Below are 17,910 nucleotides of genomic sequence, written 5' to 3' on the forward strand. Positions count from 1 at the left end.
TTTTAATCTTGGTTGCCTACGACAGCACACCAAAAACTCTAATGAATTTTAACGTCCCACTGGTAGAAGTGTACCATTCGCTGTTGCAAACAAGGTTCCAACGAACAATGGTTTGATTAAAACCATGGTGATGGAAGGCATACATGACTTAATATATCTTAGTTGAGGGTTTTTTATTTAATGTCTCACTAGATTATTATCTTTATTAGAATGACATTGTTTGGCATGTTATTGAACATTCAACTTTAGCATGCATTCTAAACAAACATTAAATGTGCCGGTACATGGCCCACTAAAACCGATTTCCTTGAGCCTAGAGGAATCGGTCGGTCAACCTAGGGTTTAAAAATAAATCTTGGATCTTCAAGCTATTCCTCTTCATAGCTCCTTCGTTTCTTCTTCATGATCATTACAAATAATTTTATAGTAAAAAACCTATTCTAATTTACATCAATAAAATAGAAACCTCGCATTACATATGAGGGGAGTGAGATGAGGAGAAGAAATACATAGAGATTTACGAGAGAGAGGTAGGACATGCAGGTCTTATTTGTTTATAAAGATTACAAACAAACCCAATAAACAATAAACAATAGGTCCAAGGCTCATGTACCGAGCACCATGCAATTATCTAACAAGAACATTGCATACATTCAAAAACAATCAATTTTTGAATTGGGTGGGTTGAATTATCAAATTACCACCTTAAACGTGCAGAATGAATATTGGCTTTAAAGGTTCAAAAACTGCAATTTAGCCCTTGTATGAAAAACGGAAAGAAAAAACAGAATAGTAGGTTTCTTGCCGCGACGAAGAAATTCTTTACCCCGGTGAAGTTCATGCACACGTGGTCGCTGTGATGAAGTTTATTTTGCCGCGGTGACCGTGAACTTCCAAAAAACACAAATCGTTCCAAAGAGTTTTATTCAGCGGCAAGGTTTTATTTTGCTACGGCTAGATGTACTTTTCCAGAATTTCACCACGGCCAGATTAACTTTTTGCATCTCGTTGCGACAAAGTGTTATTTCAGACAGGAACACTGTTCACAGTCTACTATTCACGTGATTTTTCGCCAATCAATCCAAAGTAGGATCACACTCACGGAAGTCCACATGAAGATAATGCGCAGAACACTTGATTATTTTGCTAGAACAATCAAGGGCTTCAAGAATCAATAAAGAAGAACAATAAAAGTTTTCTTCTTGAGAGAGAGGGAGATAGGTTGGCTAGGGTTTTAATTGAATGAATAATTCCTCATCTTTTAATTTTAAGTTGCACTTATATAGTGCAACAATTAAAACCCTATTCTACTTAGGAATAGCCATGGGCTCCAAACCTAGTTCACCCTTGCAACCAAACACACCCTTTATGGTATTTTAATTAATTAATTATTATTATAATTAAAATCAATTAATATATAATAATATATTAACAATCAATTAATAACAATAATTCATTTAAATATATACAGAGATATATATTTAAATATAATCTCACTAATTTAATTTTACTATTAAAATTAAATGCAGGCAACAACCTTAGAAAATTTAATTGCACTGTGAGATTACCAAAATACCCTTTCGTCCTAAAAGATGAAAATACCCTTCTCACAAATTGATTCTTAAATTATATTCTAAGTGTGTGACCCGTAGGCTCCTCATCACATCGGCAGTGTGTAGTATCTCAATTAACACCAATTAATCGTCTCACTACACACAGACCAAGATTGGCCTCTAACAAGGCATCATGGCCACGTGATAAATTCGGATTCAATGAAACCGCAGCCTGTCAACGGTATGGTTACCATGCAATCAAACCTTTCATCAACTGTTATCTCATCGAGATTGAGGAACAGAAATAGTGTCAACCTCAGATATCCTCGACATGTTTGTATTCAGTTACTAGACCAATGATAGGAATATTAAATTGGATTGAGCATCAACTCAGTCCCACTGTGGCCACATATTTAGTGTCATTGCTGTTAGAATAGGTGCCCTACGACATGGTCGTTTATGTTAGAGTAAGTGCCATAGAGCCAATCAATTATTGTAGAATTGACTGTTGTAATAATGTTCATTGATCAATAAAAGGCTTTTTATTCTATATATCGTGTAAATCATCATTGTATGTATTGATATATGTCCCTAGAATGGTAGAACCGTGACAAGGGTATCAAGTGTTTCAAATCTTGATAGTGAGAACCCTATGAGCACATATGGTGGCCATTCTAGAAACGTCTGTAGCCCTAGTATTATTCTAAAGTAGGGGCATAGATAATACGGTAAGGCTATCATAGTATTGAACGACCTTGTTAAAAGGCAGTGACTAATCTCACTTGTCAAGGTTGTTTGGTGACAACCTGGTGCAACACATAGGTGCTTGCTGTAGGCAAGTTCACTAGACTGACCCACCAGAGGATTCCATATGGATGGTAACCCACGTGTTTATGGAACAAATCCTCTAACGAATGGTGGTGCATATGATCCTTAGACTTGAGATCACCGGAGCGCCTTGTGCACCGATTGGTGTAGTTTGACACTAGCCTAACGCAATTCTATTCAGAGATGTCAATACGGTAGTGATTGACTGCATCAAGGAGTGTATGAAGCTATGGTGGATCGACTGAGGATTCATCACTCCCGGGTACGGGAGAAGTTATCTCATGGCACAATTCAGTAAATGGAAATAACACTAAAACTGTGGCCATAGTAGGATTGAGTTGTTGCTCTATCCAGTTTATAATATAGGTCATTGGTCTAGTAACTGAATACATAATATCAAGAGTAACCAAGGTTGACATTATTTCTATGCCTCAGTCTCATCGAGATAAAGAATGATGAAAGGATTGGATTGTACAATAACCATATCGTTGACAGGTAGCTGCTTCGCTGAATCCGAATCTATTGGGTGGCCATGATGCCTTGCTAGGGGCCAATCTTGGTCTGTGTATAGTGAGACGATTAATTAGTGTTAATCGCGATCCTACACACTGCCGGTATGATAAGCAGCCTATGGGTGTCACACATAGAAGATAATTTAAGAACCAGTTTATAAGAAGGTCGTTTTCGTCTTTTTAGGCGAAAGGGTATTTTGGTAATTTCATAGTGCAATTAAATTTGCTGAGGTCGTAGCCTTTAAATTAAATAAGTGAAATTATATTTAAATATGTGTTCGCATATATTTAAATGAATTATTGTTATTGTTAAATGTTAATATATATAAGAGATATATATATATATATATTAATTTAATTTAATTGAAATAATAATAATAATAATAATTAAAATATCTAAATGGGGCTGTTTGGATAGAGGGGTTGTTTGGGTTGGTGCCCAAGCCTATTCCATGATGGAGGGCAAAGTGTCTACTTTGTAAAATTAAAAATAATTTCATTTCAATCATTTTGAGAGAAACCCCAGCCCCCTTACCTCTCCTCCATGCCACTTCACATATGCTTGAATAAATGTTTCATTTTGATTTTGTTCTTAGTTCTTAAAACTAAAAAGGATCTAGCAAATCCCTTTTTAGTTCCTTAGGGTTATCTTCGTGTGGAATAATGGTGGTTCGATCCGACCCTTGGATCGGTAGCGAAATCCCATATGTGATAAAGTTGGAGGAGCCTCCAAACATGGGTATGGTTTCTTAACTTTAAATTGATTTTCTGTAGATTTATATTTAATGCATAGATTGTTAAATTTGTACCCTGATCTTGGTTCTAAGGAACGATCCATGATGTTTATGATTTTTTTGTTTCCGTTGCCATAACTTGATCATTTCCTAACAATTGCCATTTACTGAATTACCCAGTGAGATAACTTCTCCCGTACCCAGGAGTGATGAATCCTTTGTCGATCTACCATAGTCTCGATACAGTTCTCAATGTAGCCAATCATTACCATATTGATAGCTCTGAATAGAACTACATTGGGCTAGTGTCAAACTACACCAATTGGTGGACAAGGCGCTCCGGTGATCTCAAGTCTAAGGATCACATGCACCACCATCCGTTAGAGGATTTATTCCATAGACACTAGGGTTACCATCCATGTGGAATCCTCTAGTGGGTCTGTCCAGTGAACTTGCCTCTAGCAAGCACCCATGCGTTGCACCAAGTTGTTGGCAAACAACCTTGACAAGTGAGATCAGTCATTGCCTTTCGACAGGGTCGTTCAACACTATGATAGCCTTACCGTATTATCTGTGTCCTTGGTCAGAATAATACTGGGGCTATGAACGTTTCTAGAATGGCCATCATATGTGATCATAGGGTTCTCATTATCAAGATTTGAAACACTTGATACCCTCGTCACGGTTCTATCATCCTAAGGACATATATCATTACATACACGATATAGAAGAATATGCCTTTTATTGATAAATAAACATTTATTATAGAGTCAATTTTACAATAATTGATTGGCTCTAGGGCACCTACTTTAACAATTTGGATGATCAAGAAACCAAGGACTGGATGCCAAGATTTTGCACGCATCACTAACTTCACAGATCCATCAAAGGAGTATTTCATAACCTCTAGCCTTTATTTTCCTATGCCATGATATGCATAAGGTGACATTGGGGACAATGTCATTCTAAGTTTGGGGGTAGGAAAATTTTGTGTTTACCTTATTTTTGTGTTATTTGTTTTTGTGTGTTTGTGTTGCTGTTGCCTATATGAATTGCATAAGTCCATGATGAGATTTTGATTGTTGGGATATTATTTATAGAAAATGCGAAGCATTGCTTCAAGTTTATGTTAGTTGACTTGATTTAGGTTGAGGTTCATTGAGTGGTTCATCCATCATTTTCATTCTTTCGGCATGCTTAGAAACATTCTGTGTAGCTAGGTGTAGTCTTGATAATGTTGGTAGACTCTAGAAGCTAGTTGAGAGGTGCTTGAGGTGAAATTCTAGGATTAGACATTGTTGAGGAAATGATTTAGGCAATTTTTTAGAACATTTGAGCCTTTCTAGCCAACCCATGAATGAATTGTCCCTAGTCACCCATTTGAGCCTATTGATATTATTTCCTTATTCTTCTTGTGTAACAAAAAATGTCCAACCCCTACACCCTAAAAACTTTATCATACCGTTTAGGAGAACTCCCGACCTTTTGTATAACATAAAAGAGTTTGGGAGGTGTGTGAAGAAATGATGGATTAAAAGTTCAAGTTTGGGAGTTGTAAGAAAGGGCAATAAAAAGGGGGCAAGTAACCCCAATTCTTATAATTTGTATATAGTTGTAATTAAAGTTTTTTATTTCCTTATTCATTTCCAGCACAATAATAAGAAATCCATAAGTTTGGGGGATGTGAAAAAGATTGTAGAATTTGGTTGAAAAATGAGAAAGAATGGGTTTTGTCGATGTTGCTCTTTGTGTTTGCACGAGGAAGACTTAGTTTTCTTGCTTTGTTTCTCTTATCCTTTCTTTTGAGCCACTCACCCAAGCCTTAGTTTTCTTGCTGTCATAGGCAACATAGATTAAAAACCTTTCTAACCTAACTACTGAACTGTAAATAGGGCAAGCAAGGGTCGATCCCACGAAGAGTGTTTAGCCGAATTTTTTTATGATGTGAATAAGGCTAGGGGGTTTTGAGTAAAACAGAAAACAATATTAGCAAAAATCAAAACAAAACAACTCAAATCGAAATCAATTAATATAACGAAACTTGGTCTTCATCAACATCCACCATCAGAATCTTACAACTGATCATTGATGCAAAATTAAATTTATTCATACCTGAATATTCACCGTTGGAACTATTTTCCTATCTCTCCTTAATTGTAATTAATTAGTAAACAAGCGATCTTAATTAATCTTACCACTAAACAACCCTAGACAAGCGCTCAAAATTTAATCTAATGGCAGCCTTAAGAATTAGAGAAATCGATGAAGCTAAACAACACAAACACAAGCGGTTGTATTTAATTTAGTTGAATGTTCTTCTTAAGATTATTAATTCCTGACGCAGCAAATTATTAACCCTAATTGCTTCACAAGTTAGAGGGATCAAACAATTATGGATTTGATATCTAACTTAGCGGTAGATTGCAACAATTAATAAACTAGTAGGCCTCCCTAGTAATTAAACGAAACAATCATAAAATTAGGCACATAAAAACATCCAATACTCAAACACGAAAATTGAACACTAAGAAAAATATATTAGATCTCACAGTTGGTTGATTCCGAGGTCTCCGTTTCCGACGACCAAGTTACAAAAGCTTTAGCCGCTCATGGCCATAATCAAAACTCTAAAAAAAATGAAAATTGCAGAGAAAAAAAAGAGAGAGGCGTGTGTCCCCCTCTAAAACCCTAATCTGATCTCTTTAGCCAAAAATCCAGTTCAAGAGTTTTAATCCCACTAAATCTCCTAAAAGAAATATTCTCATATCCTAAAATAACATTAATCCTAATTTAATTCTAATTAATTTAAAATAAGACAGAGTCCTAAAATAAAATAGGAAAGTGGTGATTCTGAGCTGTAACTTGTGTGCCACATGTCCTCAAATCTTCCAAAAATAACCTGCCCAATCGATTTGCATGACAAGGCAGAATGCTCCAGGACGTCTAGTGCAGATGCGTCAATTTCAAGCTCGATTACAACCTTGATGCAGTGAGTATCTCTCAAAACTAAAAACATGAAAGTTGTAGATATATTTCTTAGCGTTCAACAGCATTTTTAATCATCTCAATCGGAGTTTGGATGAGAAAGTTATTCCCAGATTACGAAACAACGTTGAAACTGTCTGAATTCCCTTAATTAGTTCCGTTTTGCAATTAACGCCTCCATTTGCATCCTAAATCAAAATAGAATAATAATGAGTACATTTAGGCAACAAATACATATAAAAGACTAAACATTAAGGGGGGTAAATATGACATTTTGCATTCCCATCACTTATGCATTTCCAGCACAATAATAAGAAATCCATAAGTTTGGGGGATGTGAAAAAGATCGTAGAATTTGGTTGAAAAATGAGAAAGAATGGGTTTTGTCGATGTTGCTCTTTGTGTTTGCACGAGGAAAACTTAGTTTTCTTGCTTTGTTTCTCTTATCCTTTCTTTTGAGCCACTCACCGAAGCTTAACATTACAAGCCAATAAAGACCTTTTGATCCTTACCAATGTCTAGTCTACATTAGTGGAGAGTATTTCGATACTTAGGCTTATGGAGTCTACCACCATTTGATAAACTTCACTTTTCTACATAAAATAATCCGGGAAATCGAAAGGTGGATTGAAATAGGGATTATCTACTTAGGGGATTGATGGAGAAAGATAGTGAATTCAATTATGACTTCTGGAGTGTTTAGCATTTTCCCTTAATATTGTTTCAACAATTTTTGAGACTTGCATTGTCAATTAATTCTAGGCAACTTTTTTATTTCACAATTTTCCTCTTTTGTCATTTTGGTTTAAGTTAGTTTTTCTTTACGTTTGTTTTGTTGTTTCTGTTTTTGATGCTCGAGGACGAGCATACCTTAAGTTTGTGATAATCCGTGGATTATACTATTTTTCTTGTTTATTTGGTAGGATTTTCAGATACTTCTCTTTGAATTTAGGCCTAAATTGCTACCTAATTCATTCATTTCATGTTTCAAGTCTAAAACATATTTCTGGATTGAAACAAAGCAAAAACGGAGTCAATCTATTCAAATTCGAGAGTTTTTAGAGTTTAGAGATGTTCAAAGGTTGATTGGAAGCACCCTTGAAGCTCAATGTAATGAGAAGGAAAGAGAAAATCAAAGATTCAAATGTTGGAGCATGCAAGGGCAGTTTCATCAATTCAACAAAAGGAAGACAGAATTTCACCCTAGCAAAAAGTATTTTCACCGCCGCTTTAAACTCTTGGGTTTAAATGTGTTTTTGCAGTTCGTCGCGATGCCGCGACAAAAATCAAGTTCACCATGGCGAATTTTGGAAAATTCTGTTTTCGCACTATAAAAAGAAAACTTAGTCCATTTTAGCAAGGAGGTCAACATTTTAGGCAAAAGGAAGAGGAAAAAGAGATTTAAAGAGTTCGGGTCTCCAAATTAGGGAAGATTTCGTTTCTCTTTCAGTTCTAACATGTTGAACTCTATATTTATAGTTTATGTGATGTTTTTCTTTATTTTGAGTATGTACTAACTCACTTTTGGGTTAGGGTTTTAATGTAACTTAGATTACAATGGTTTAGTATATAAATTTGTGTTGCTTTTGAGTTCTATTGCTTGGATCATGGGTTTATTCTTGTACTTAATGCAATTGGATGTTGGGTTTTTTATTCAATTGAATGTTAAGCATGATGAGACTGAGAAGTGATTCATGTGTTAGATTCTTAGGGTAAACACCGTAGATAAAGCGAATGCTAGAGATAGATTTAGCACTTTATGAAATCTTTATAGGATTCCACTTAGCTTAATAGACTTTGAACTATTAATCTTCATTTTGTTGGGTATGGAAGCTTAATAGGGATAAGTAGGAGAATATAGCCTGAGAAGGTATATTCCACAACTTAGGGAGTCCGGTTTATAATCCTTGCATGTGAACTTGAAAGCAATAGAAATTCCAGATTAAATTAGAGTATCCTAGTGAAGTCAAACCCTAACCTCTCTTGCCTTGAATTGAATTTGTGTTGATTAGTTTAGTTTTAATCTCAATTGTTTAATTTTAGCTTTACTTTCTCCCGCAAATCCAAAAATTTTTGTGTTCTTCAATTAGTTATAGAACTAGGAAAATCGGTACTTAGCACTAAATCCTCGTGGGAACGATACTCGATTTTATTACTTTTTGCAACTAGTGCACTTGTTAAATATGCATGTTTGTGAAAGCACGCATCGAGTTCTTAAAAAAAACCGCTCACTCAACTTTTCAGCAATTTGACCCATTTGCACCTCCAAGTTTTGAATAGACGCTCCTTGATTTCTGAAATTTACTCTCGTCTCATTCATAAAACATGTGGTCTCTTGCATGAATTTCCCAAACATATCCTCCAATTTTGACATTCTTTGCTCATATGGTTGATGGTTCACCCCTGATTGATGGTTTGGCACTATCCTTTGATTCATTTGATTATTTTGATTGCCCCAGGACAAGTTTGGGTGATTTCTCCAACCAAGATTGTAAGTATTGGAGAATGGATTGTTCTATTATTTCCCAGCCAAATAGTTGACTTGCTCTGATGAGGAGGAGGATGAAGCAAAGGTGTTCTTCACTTGGTAGTGAATGCTTGCATGGTTACCTGCACAAAAATCACATGTTACTTGATGTGTTTGAATGGAATTAACATGCATACCTCCTATTTTTTTCTAAAGCGTGACAAGTTGGGCTGAAATGGCTGTGTAAGCATTAACTTCATGAATACCCATGAACTTCTTTGGCACTATTCAGTCATCCGATCTTTGGTAGTTGTTACTTTGCAAAAACTTCAAGTAACTCTTGAGCTTCCACTAGTGTCCTATTCTGTAACGCTCATCTAGCTGCTGCATCTACCATTGTTCGAACATTTGGTAACAAACCTGAATAGAATGTTTGGACTTGCATCCAAACAGGCAAACAGTGGTGTGGACACCTCCTCAACATTTCCATTAATCTCTCCCATGCTTCATATAATGATTCATGGTCGCCTTGTACAAATGAGGTAATGTCATTTCTCATCTTTGTTGAAAGAGCTGGTAGATAATACTTGTACAAGAACTTTTGTGCTAGATCATTCCATGTGGTGATGGTTCCAACAGGTAATGACATTAGCCATCCTTTTGCCTTATCTCTCAATGAGAATGGAAACAGTCACAATCTAATAGCATCATCTGTCACCCCGTTGTGTTTGAATGTGTCACAAATTTCCAGGAAGTTGGCTATGTGCATATTTGGATCTTCTTTTGGATCACCCCCAAACTGTACTGACTACTAAATCATTTGGATTATGGTCGGCTTTATCTCAAAGTTATTCGCCTCAACAGGAGGTCTCATGATGCTTGGACTACACCCATCAACTTGTGGAAGTGAAAATTCCCTCAAATTTTTGTTTTTAGCCATCTCAATGACTCCCGCCTCTCATTCTCTTCCCTCTCTGATGAGTCTTCTCGCTATTCTTTCAATCTTTGGATCAATAGGAACCACTGGATGATTTCTTGGTTTTTGCATAAACTACAGAGAAAAGAAAAAAGAGTGTGAGATCACAAGCAAACAAAAAGACAAATTAAACTAAAAACAATTAAAACTAAAAATTAAACTCCAATTTAGTGAAAACTAGAAAACTTCAATATTAACACAAAATCAATCCCCGGCAATGGCGCCAAAAGCTTGATTCATGCCTTCACAAACATGCATATTTAGCAAGTGCACTAGTAGTAAAAAATAATAAAGTGATGAATCTAGTATCGTTCCCACGAGGATTTAGTGCTAAGTACCAATTTTCCCAGTTCCATAACTAATTGAAGATCACAAAAATGTATGGATTTGAGGGAGAAAGTAAAGCTAAAATTAAAGCACAAAATTAAACAACTGAGATTAAAACTAAACTAATCAACACAAATTCAATTCAAGGCAATAGAGGTTAGGGTTTCAACTTCACTATGATACTCTAATTTAAACTACAATTTCTATTGCTTTCAAGTTCACATGCAAGGACTATAAATCGGACTCCCTAAGTTTTAGAATATACCTTCTCAAGCTATATTCTCCTACTTATCCTTATTAAGCTTCTGCACCCAACAAAATGAAGATTAATAGTTCAAAGTCTATTAAGCTAAATAGAATCCTATAATGATTTCATAGATCGCTAAATTAACCTATCTCTAGCGTTCACTTAATCTATGGTGTTTACGCTAAGAAGCTAACACATGAATCACTTCTTAGTCTCATCATGCTCAACATTCAGTTGAATCAAAAACCCAACATCCAATCACATTAAGTACAAGAATAAACACATAATCCAAGCAATAGAACTAAAAAACAACACAAATCTATAAACTAACCCATTGTAATCCAAGTTACATAAAAACCCTAACCCAAAAGTGAGTTAGTTCATACTCAAAATAAAGAAAAACATCACATAAACTATAAATATAGAGTTCAACAGGTTAGAAATTGAAAGAGAAATGAAATCTTCCCAAATTTGGAGACCTAAACTCTTCAAATCTCTTTTTCCTCTTCCCTTTGCCTAAAATGTTGACCTCCTTGCTAAAATAAGCTAAGTTTTCTTTTTATAGTGCCCACTAACCCTAGGACTCAAGACTAAAATGGGAAAATGCATTGTTTTTAAAAGAAAAACTAAATTTTCCAAAATTCGTCGTGGCAAACTTCATTTTCGCCATGGCAAACTTGATTTTTGCCATGGCAGTGCGACAAACTACAAAAACACATTTAAACCCGAGAGTTTCATGCCACGGCAAAAATGCTTTTTGCCACGGTGAAACTTTGTCTTCATTTTATTGAATTTATGGAACTGCCCTTGCATGCTTCAACACTTGAATCTTCGATTTTCTCTTTCCTTCTTGTTACGTTGAGCTTCAAGGGTGCTTCTAATCAACCTCTGAACATCTCTGAACTCTAAAAACTCTCGAATTTGAATCGATTGACTTCGTTTTTGCTTTGTTTTGATATTAAAATATGTTTTATACCTAGAACATGAAATGAACGAATTAAGTAGCAATTCAGGCCTAAATTCAAAGAGAAGTATCCGAAAATCCTACCAAATAAATAAGAAAAATAGTATAATCCATGGATTATCAAACATATGTAATCTTGCAATTCCATATTGAATACCATTCAAACTAATTGACAGCAACCCATTAGTTGTCATAAATTGATATCTAATATTGTCCAAAATAGACACTGAAATAATGTTCTTTGAAATTGAAGGCACATAAAAATAATTTGCAAGTTCCAATACAAGGCCCAAAGGAAAATTTAAATAATAAACTCCTACAGCAAATGCAGTTGCGCGTGCTCCATTCCTAACTCGTAGGTCCCCGTCTCCTTGATCGAACAATCTACTCTGTTGCAGTCCCTGCACAAAAGTTCAAATGTGAGAACCACATCTTATGTGAATGACCCAAGATGTAACAGGAGAGATATTGATTTCAATCATGTACATACCTTTAGAAGAAGATGCAAGCTTCTTCTTCTTCCTTAGGAAGGCCTTACAATGTTTCTTCCAATGGCCACGCTTACCATAATAGAAGTAAACAACCTTTTATTTTTTTGCATATAGACTTAAGAGTATCCTAAGGTTTGAAGTTGTGCTTGGGTTTAGAGTTAGCCTCACCCTTGCTCTTAGTTGCCCCTCAATCAGTGTTAGCAACTACTATCACTATTGGCTTCAACCTTTTTCTCTTGCAGTCCTTAACGAGCTTAGGGAAAGACCTCTCATTCATGCTCATGTTATATTTGAACTGAGAATCTAGCAAGGATTAAGTCGACTACCAAGTCACTCTCAAAACCAAAACCCAAAGTCTCAAATCTCTGAACATACCTAATCATGTTGAGTATATGTGGACCAACTTTGGCCCCCTTATCCATCTTGCATTTTCCAAGTGATGTCATCACCTTGCTCTTGAGGCAGAGCTTTCCCAATTGTATAATTTACTTTCAGACCCCTAGTATGATTCGAAGATATCAATACATGTCTAAAAAATTACTACCATCCATCCTGTTTCTTTTGATGATCGATCTATACTTTTCTCCCACTAGTACTTCTTAGAAAATATTCCTTTTGTAAGAAGACACTAGATCAAGCAACAAAAAATTTGCACTCTTCTGGGTGGTAGAAGTAGTATCCTTTGGTCTCCTTTGGATACCCCACAAATATACGTTTACAAGATTTTGGGCTCAGCTTGTTCGAAGTTAATTTCTTAACATAAGCTTCGCAACCCCAAATCCTTAGATAAGACAAGTTGGGCTTTTGCCAACTCCATAGCTCATATGGAGTCTCATCTACAGACTTTGACGGCACACGGTTCAAAATGTGAGTCGCAGTCTCTAGGGCATAACCCCAGAACGATGCAGGTAAATCACTAAAACTCATCATGGACCTAACCATGTCAAGTAAGGTCCTGTTCCTCCTTTCTGACACTCCATTGTGTTAGGGTGTATAACGAGGGGTGAGTTGTGATACTACCCCACATTCCTTCAAGTATTCTAAAAACCTTGAGCTTAAGTATTCACCTCCTCAATCTGATAGAAGAGCTTTAATACTTTTTCCCAACATATTATGTACTTCGTTCCTGAATTCCTTGAATTTATCAAAGGCTTCAGATTTATGTCTCATAAGGTAGACATAACCATATCTACTGAAATCATCAGTAAATGTGATGAAGTATGAATATCCACCTCTGGCCTTAACTATTAGTGGACCACATACATCACTATGGATGATGTCTAACAGTTCAGTAGCCCTTTTACCTTGTCTTGTGAAAGGAGACTTGGTCATCTTGCCTAAAAGGCATGACTCGCATACCTCAAATGACTGAAAGTTAAAAGGGTCCAAAACTCCAACCCTTTGAAGTTTTGCAATGCGAGTCTTATTAACATGACACAATCTACAGTGCTAGAGATATGTCTGGTTTTGATCGCTATGTTTAGCTTTCTTGGTTTCAATATTGAGAATATCCTTATTGTTTAAATCAAGAACATATAATCCATTATATAACCTTGCAATTCCAAACAGAATACCATTCAAACTAAAGGACAACAATCCATTAGATATCTCAAATGATAACCCATATTATCCAAAGTGGACACTGAAATAATATTTCCAGAAATAGAAGGTACGTGATAACAGTTATGTAGTTCCAACAAGAAGCTCGTAGGCAAAGATAAACAGTAAGTCCCTACAACCAATGCAACCACATATGCTCCATTTCCAACTCGTAGGTCCACGTCTTCCTTGGCAGGCACTTTACTTTGCCTTAGTCCCTGCACATCAGTACAAATGTGAGTACCACATCTTGTGTCAATGACTCAAGAAGTTAAGGGAGAGAAATTAATCTCAATCGTAAAAATACCAGAACTCATAGCATCTGACTTCTTCTTGCTTGCGAGGAAAGCCTTGTAGTGTTTCCTCTAGTGGCCAGGCATGCCACAAAAGAAGCATACTACCTTGCCCTTCTCTGTGCCACTCTCAGGACTAAGAGCAACCTGTCCTTTGGGTTTGGGCTTGGGTTTGGCCTTGGCCTTACCCTTGTCGTTACCCTTTCCTTTACTAGTAGCAACCAGTAAAACAGGCTTAGACTTTTTCAAGTCTTGCTCTACAGTCCCCAGCATGTTCAAAAGTTCTGACGGGGTTTTTCAAGTCATGCTCTACGTCATATTTTAGATACTTCGTAGTTCATTTATGCCTAAATTGCTACTTAATTCTATACATTTTGTGTTGTAGGCCAAAATGGGCATTTTGAGCAAATAATGAGTGAATTGGAGTTTCTAGACCTAGAAGTAAGCAGATCTTAGAATTTGGGAGAGTTCTGAAGCAGAGTGAAGCACTATGAAGCTTGTTCCCATGGGAGAGAACCCAAGATCAAAGATTCAAGCAAAGAAGCAAGCAGAGGGCAATTTTGTAATTTTAGAATTCTTCATGAAGGTTCGCCACGGTGAAAGAAGTTAAGCACGAGAGTCCATTTTACCTCGTCGTTGCGGCAAAATTCTTTCTTCGTCGCGGCGAAGTTTGCGAATTTTAGTTTCTCCAAAACGCACAGTTTTATTTTAGGAAAGTTTAGGTCTTTTGGGTGAGCAATATAAGAAAAACCTTGCCATTTTGAGAGGGGTTCGTCTAGTTTCGCTGGTTTTCATTCTCCTTAGAATAGATTTGACATTTTTATTAAGAAAGTGAGAAGATTTGAGATTCAACCTTGTGGATTCTTCAACTAGGGGAGATATCTTTTCTTTTCTCTTATTTCAATATGTTGACTGTTATGTTTAATGTTTTTCTTACTATTTTTGTTGATTTAGTTATGACCTAACCCATTTTGGGTTAGGGTTTTGATGTAACTCGGATTTCTATGGGTTAATCAATTGATTATGTTATTTTTATATTCTATTACACATATCGTGTGATTATTCTATTTTTATTGATTTTATTTGATGAATATGATGAGATTGAGAAATAAATCATGTTGAGCTTCTTGGGTAATCACCATTGTAGTATGGAATGCTAGAGATAGATTTGAGAATCAATGAAATCAATCTAGGATTCCATTAGCTTAATGAACTTGGATTTATTATTCTTCAAATTGTTGAGTGTGGAAGTTTAATAGGGAAGAGTAGGAATTCATAGCCTGAGAAGGTATGTTTGACAACTTAGAGAATTCAATTTACAATCCGTGCATGTGAGTGTGAAAATAGCATAATCCGTAAAATTCATCCATAGAGTCCAAATGAAGTTAAAACCCTAACCTTTTGTTAAATTGATATTACTCTTGCTTTAAATTCTTGCTCTCATTAATTAGTTTTTAATACTTAGTAAGTTTTGTTTTTAGTTTATTGTCTAATCTCCCATTAATCCAAACAATTTTGGTTTCTCCAACTTGAAAAACACTTAGGAAAATTAGTGCTTAACAATCAGTCCTCATGGAAACGATACTCACTCATCACTCTATTACTTTGTGCGACTAGTGCACTTGCTATCATTGCATGTTGTAGTAACAACGCATCAAGTTTTTGGCGCCGCTGCTGGGGATTGAGTTGTGTGTTAACATTAAATTTTTCTTGTGTTAGCTAGATTGGAGCTTTATTTTTCTTTGTTTAATTGTTTTTAGTTTAATTTTTGTTGTTCTTTTTGGTTGGCTTGTGATCTCACTTTTTCTCTCTTTCTGTGTAGTTTATGCGAAGAGCAAGATGTCAGCCAGTGGTTCCTATTGATCCTGAAATTGAAAGAACCACTAGAAGACTTAACATAGAAAGAAGAGAAAGAGAGGCTATAGTTGAACCAGAGGTCATAGTTGTTGAGATGGCAGAAAATAGAACATTAAGGGAATTCTCAGTTCCCACAGTTGAAGGCAGCGGGTCAAGCATAAATAGACCAGCGGTACAAGCCAACAACTTCAAGATAAAGCCGAAAATCATCTAGATGATCCAACAGTCGGTACAGTTTAAAGGTGATTTGAAGGAAGATCCAAATCTACACATTGCCAATTTTTTGGAGATTTGTGATACTTTTAAGTCAAATGGAGTGTCAGATGATGCCATCAAATTGAGACTGTTCCTGTTTTCATTTAGGGATAAGGCAAAGGGATAGTTAATGGCACTACCATCAGGAACAATCACAACATGGAATGATTTAGGACAAAAGTCCCTGACCAAATTCTTTCCTCCAGCAAAATCGACAAAGTTGAGAAATGATATCACATCGTTTCTACAGAAAGAGTTGAAATCATTATATGAGGCTTGGGAGAGATACAAAGAATTATTGAGGAGGTGTCCACATCATGGGTTTCTAGTTTGGATGCAAGTCCAAAAGTTTTATAATGGATTGATGGTTAATGTGCAAACTATGGTGGATGCAGCCTCAGGAGGAGCACTGCAGAATAAGACACCGGAAGAAGCTCGTGAGTTGCTTGAAGTTTTAGCAAGTAACAACTATCAAAGACCTAATGAGAGAGTGCAACTGAAGAAATCTATGGGTGTTCATGAAGTTGATGCATACACGGCTATCTCAGCCCAACTTACAGCACTTTAGAAACAGTTGGGAAGTATGCAGGTAAATTCTATTCAAGCTCCTTAACTAATTTGTGAATTTTGTGCAAGTGGTCATGTGAGCAGTGAATGCCAAGTGGGGAACACGTTTGCTTTAGCGTCTTCATCATCGGAGCAAGTTAACTACTTGGCAAGAAATCAAAGGCAACCGAAGAACCTGTACTCCAATACATATAATTCTGGTTGGAGGAATCATCCGAACTTTCTTGGGGCAATCAGAACCAACAGAATCAGTAAAACAATCAATGGAACCAAAGAGCATTGCCAAACAACCAAGCAGGGGTGAACAATCAACCAGGAGAGCAAAGAGTGACAAAATTGGAGGACATGTTTGGAAAGTTTATGCAAGAGACCATAGATTTTATGAATGAGACGAGGACGAATTTCAGAAATCAAGGGGCGTCCATTCGGGACTTGGAGGTACAAGTGGGTCAATTGGCTCATAAGTTAAATGAGAGACCACAGGGGTCCCTACCGAGCAACACGGTGACTAACCCATATGAGCAAGCAAATGCAATAAATTTGAGAAGTGGGACAGTGTTAGAAGAAGTAGAACAATCAAGGAAAGAAGGAAGCCCACCAAAAGAAAAGGAAGATTCTGATGAGGAAGTTGATGAAGAGAATAGTTGTTGAAGAGAAACTAACCAGTTCTAGGGTTGATGAACAAAAGCGGGAAGAGAGGCAGAGACAAAAGAAAGAGAAATTTCCATTTCCCGAGATACCACCAGAGTTGCCACCTCACACTCCTCCCGTGCCTTTTCCTCAAAGACTTAAGAAAAAGAATCAGGATAAGTAGTTTTCCAAATTTATTGAAATATTTAAAAAACTGCATATTAACATTCCTTTTGCAGATGCATTGCAATGGATGCTGAGCTACGCGAAATTTCTCAAGGAGATTTTATCAAACAAAAGAAAGTTAGAAGATGAGGAAACAATGATGCTCACGGAAGAGTGCAGCCCTATTCTCCAAAAGAAGCTACCCCTAAAACTCAAAGATCCAGGGAGTTTTACTATTCCTTGCATTATAGGAGACATTACTTTTGATCGAGTTTTGTGTTATTTAGGTACAAGCATCAATCTAATGCCTTTTTCTGTTTTTAGGAGATTGGGAATTGGTGAAGTGAAGCCAACGACCATGTCGTTACAGCTTGTAGATAGATCCGTCAAACATCCGCGGGGTATAGTCGAAGATATGTTGGTGAAGGTGGACAACATTATCTTTCCAACGGACTTTGTT

General features: G+C 36.3%; 2 non-coding genes across 2 annotated transcripts; one reads left to right on the top strand and one right to left on the bottom strand.

Annotated features, from left to right (window-relative positions):
• Nucleotides 1–9,534: 9,534 nt before the first annotated feature.
• LOC116123517 lies at nucleotides 9,535–9,641 on the top strand. Its single transcript, XR_004127039.1, has one exon. It is a non-coding gene; the product is annotated as a small nucleolar RNA R71 (small nucleolar RNA).
• A 6,664-nt stretch (nucleotides 9,642–16,305) lies between these two features.
• Nucleotides 16,306–16,412, bottom strand: LOC116123516. Its single transcript, XR_004127038.1, has one exon. It is a non-coding gene; the product is annotated as a small nucleolar RNA R71 (small nucleolar RNA).
• Between the last annotated feature and the right edge of the window lie 1,498 nt (nucleotides 16,413–17,910).

This window comes from Pistacia vera, unplaced genomic scaffold, assembly GCF_008641045.1.
Source record: "Pistacia vera cultivar Batoury unplaced genomic scaffold, PisVer_v2 Contig1429, whole genome shotgun sequence".
Lineage (NCBI taxonomy): Eukaryota > Viridiplantae > Streptophyta > Magnoliopsida > Sapindales > Anacardiaceae > Pistacia > Pistacia vera.